A 4,215-nucleotide genomic window follows, 5' to 3' on the forward strand; every position below is an offset into this window, starting at 1 on the left:
ACGGCACAAAGCGGAGGCCGCGGCCCCGACCGCCGGCCGCGGCCATGGCGCCCGGACGGGCGCAAGAGCACCAACGGCTGGGTCGCGCGCCACTCAGGAACCTCGCCCGACAGCGGCGCCGCGGGAAAAGTTTCCCCGCGAAGCGCAAGAACCAGACCGCTGGGCGGGAACGGAAGTAAAGTGGGGAAGCAGAAAGTGATCTCACAGGCTCGTATCGGTGTGGGATGCGCATGCGCCCGGCGTCGGCTTTTGGTTGCTAGGCGACGTGCTGGAGTCTCACTCCGTCAGAGAGGCGCTGAGCGGTCGGATTGCTCGCGGTATCGGCTCCCAGAGGGGAAGCTGAGGCGGCGGGTTGCTGAGAGGCGTCCGGAGAACGCCAGAGAGAGCCGGGATGTCGGACTCCGAGACTGCGTGGGCAGTGTCGAGACTGTATGTGCTCAAAATCCATAAACTGGCTTAAACGGCTTCCCTGGGTCCAGACGGCTCTTGCTTGCCTTGCGTCAGTCCACTGTTGGGTTTGTTGCTCTTAAGGTACCCCAGGGTGTCATCTATATCACCTTATGGAGTTACAGATAAACTTCATATCCTTCCAAGAAAATGCTGTGGCTAGAAGTTCTGCAATGATACCTACATGAATAGCATTCAAAGCTACCGCCTTAAATCTGCAAATTGCAGTTTATATATAATATATTTACATACATATATAATGTTATGTACTATTCTAATATGATAGTCAGATGTTGGTGGTATAAAAATAGAGGTTGAACCTTCCCACCAATATTCTGTTACATTTGGTTGCTGTGTGACGGATGGCAGTTGTGGGGCAATCTGACAAAATAGTGTCACACATGAAAGTGTGTATGAAGCAAAGGTATGAAACTGAATTACTGGACCCAAGGACAATCACTGGCACTTGCTGAACATCTGTGGAGTCCAACAGTGGATGTTAGTCCAATGAGGCAGTTGGTGTTGTGTAGCAGCAGTGGCAACAGCAACTTGAAAAACAGCAAGCCACATCTTGGATGGCCATGCACAGGTGTCACACCATGAAACGAAGAGTATCACAGTTAGCACATCCACACAAATTGTCGGATTATCAACAGTGCACGGAGATGAATATTGGCTTCAATGTGTTAGAAATGATAGTGGCAATGTTGGTGTATCACAGGGTTTGCAGCCCATGGATCCCATATATGCTCACACAGCAACAGAAAGAACACTGTCCACAAGTTTGTTAGGACCTATTGAACCAATATGGGGCTGAACGTGACAGTTTCCTGGACCAGATCATTACTGGTGATAAAGTGTGGTATCCTCACTATGAGCCAGAGTCAAAGCAGCAGCACATGTGAATTCCCCATCAACAAAAAAGTTCAAGATGCAGCCCTCAGCAGATAAAATGATGTACACTGTCTTCTGGGATAAAAAAGAAATGATCCTTCTGGATTTCCTGGAACCCAGACTAATCATCAGTTACCACTACATTACAAAGCTGACTGAGATGAAGGTTCATACTTCCAGAGTCAGGCCAGAGAAAAAGACAACCTTTCTCTTGTAGAACTTTGAATAAGGTCCAGGTTAGAGATGTTAAAGGCTTCAATATGTGTGATTTTGACCCTTAGCTGCGGCCTTATATATAACAGAAGGAGACAATAAAGCATCTTCTATCATCATAAGCAAGGTCAATAAAATAAAGCAAGGGTTCTTAATTACAGCTACAGAATAGTTTCTTACAAAAAAAAAAAAAAAGTTTCTTCTAGATACTGCAGAAGCTAGTGAGTTTAGGAAAGTAAATTAGGTTAAAAGTTATGTGCCTTCATGAGATGTTGAATCAGCAGCTGCAGATTTGACCTTGCTAAGCCAAGTTCTTGCTGCTGATTACAGATGCTTTTCTACAGACTTAGACAATTAGTGCAGACAGTGGGTCTCCTGTTTTTTTTCAAATAACATAGTTAGCTATCCTATCTCTGGAATGCAAGGTAGCATGCTCAGACAGTAAAACCACAAATTAACGAGAAGCAGCGGATTGGTGAATGCAGTTGTGGCTGATGAGACAACCAACCAGATCCAGACAAGTGTCCTCCATCCTAACTCAAGCTCAAGAAAATAACACAATGATCTTCATTGGAAAGACCACTGAGAGATATGCATGTGTAAATGGGCTCAGACCTGGGGCAAAGGGTGGATGTCAATCATTTTGGGGACTCACTGTAATAACCCAGTCTTTTCTTGGACATCTAATGCGTACGTAAGCAGCTTGCTCTTTAAGTATGTGCCTTTCTTGCCCTCCAATATGCAGGCTAGGTGGGAATATCTGCCCTGCATCTGGCATGTGTGCCACGCTGATTAAACATTCCTGCTTTATTACTACTCTGTGGTTATAGGGTTTGATTTCCACATATCATTAGAAGCAGCTTACTTGTGTTCCTAACAGGAGTCCTTTGTCCCAGGCTAGTGTATGAAAACTGTTGAATCATGGCTTGAACCTCTGATTGATCACCTGAAGCGAGCACTGAATCAGCTACAGGAGCACAGGTGAAGGCAATTCACCTGTGTGACTGGAAGGGGTGGAGCCTGGCTCCACCTCTCCTAGACCCCATTTAAGGGCTGAATGCCACTGAGGAAGGATCTCTCTCTGGTGATTGCTCCTTGTGGAGTTTCTTACGAGCCTACAACACCAGTGAGCACTTTCCATTTATCTCTGATTGTCTTTTCCGATGTGATAATCTTAACAGCCTAAATTCTCTGTATTCTATACAACATCTGTATAGTTACTGATCATACAGACTAGTCACCTGTTCACACCATAGTCTATATTTTTTCATAGAGCTGGATTACTACTTTTTTCCTGCCTTGCAACAAGATGAGTATGCTCTAAAGAGATGTGTAGGTGGTGATGGTGTGCCTTGAAATGTGAATTTTCCTCAGAATTCACTTTGGAACTTAGTGATCTTACCATCAGCATATCATGTTTAATCCAGCAATAGTGTGTGCCGACTTCAGCACCCTGACAACCAATTCTAGTTAACAACACCAGTGTCTATGCACGTGTCTTGAAGAGAACTCAGCCACAGGGAAAATAAAGAGAAAACCAGTTGCAACTGATGAAGTTGTAGTTCTTTTCAGCAATGAATTCAGAGACTGTCTTGTTTTTACTTTCCACCACTCATCTATTCCTTTGAGTATGCATTGCACTGGATGTACGTGTAGATAACGTCTCCCTCCCATGGCACTGGTTTGGAGGAGACAAATTGCTTGCAGGTGAAACAAAGGCTCCTCTACTGTGAGGTGGAGTAGAAAATTCAGGGGAGCAGTATGTCTGCATCATACTAGAGGGGCAGGTCACTGAGCCAGCTTTGACCTAGCCTTGGGCTAACAAAGGGTCCCAGTGGCACCCTCCTAGAGACACAAGGAGTATTTCTGCAGAAGTGTGATCTCAGAACACTGTCTCTGAACAGGAGGCAGCTGGTCAGTGAGTTCTGATGGACACTGAGAATATTTGGGCACAGGACTTTTGAAAAGCAGGACCAGAAATTATGTGCAAAAGGCTGCAAAGTGCTATGCCCTACAAGAGGCCTAACTGACTGAGAAGTCAGTAATTTTGGTTCTAATTCACAGTGTGTAGACTGAGTTTATGTTGACAGCTTGTTTTGAGCCAGCACAGAGATTTTAAATATAATCAGCAAACTGTATTTTGTTGCTTTGCTTGGTACTGTTTATTATGGTCTTGTTGCATCACATTTGAATTAGTTTCAACATACTATGTATATCTTGGCATTAAAGCTTCTGCATATTCATTTTGATTTTTCTTCTTCTTCTTTTTTTTTTTTTTTAATTAAATTTTCTTCTCTTGGTGTAGTGTAGCTGGCTCCATGTCTAGCATCTGGGGGCTTTTTTGTTCATACAGGAATCTATTGCACGTAGGAGACTTAACTGTTGTCCTACTGCAAGGACAGGCTCCTCATTTGCAACTTGGTATCCTGCTTACTTGAAAATGAGACATTGTAAGACTCATGTTTCCTTTATTCACAGTACTTTAAAGTTCACTACATTCAAGGTTAAGAATGTAATGGAAACTCAAAAAACCCGAATAGGTCTATCCATGCGTTGGCACAATTCTCCTTTTCTCCATAAAACAGATATGTGAAAATGATTTTTTCCACTAGATGGCATTTAAGGATTCTTTTTCTTTTCCTTTTCCTTTTCCTTTTCCTT

Source organism: Meleagris gallopavo, chromosome Z (genome assembly GCF_000146605.3).
Source record: "Meleagris gallopavo isolate NT-WF06-2002-E0010 breed Aviagen turkey brand Nicholas breeding stock chromosome Z, Turkey_5.1, whole genome shotgun sequence".
Classification (NCBI taxonomy): domain Eukaryota; kingdom Metazoa; phylum Chordata; class Aves; order Galliformes; family Phasianidae; genus Meleagris; species Meleagris gallopavo.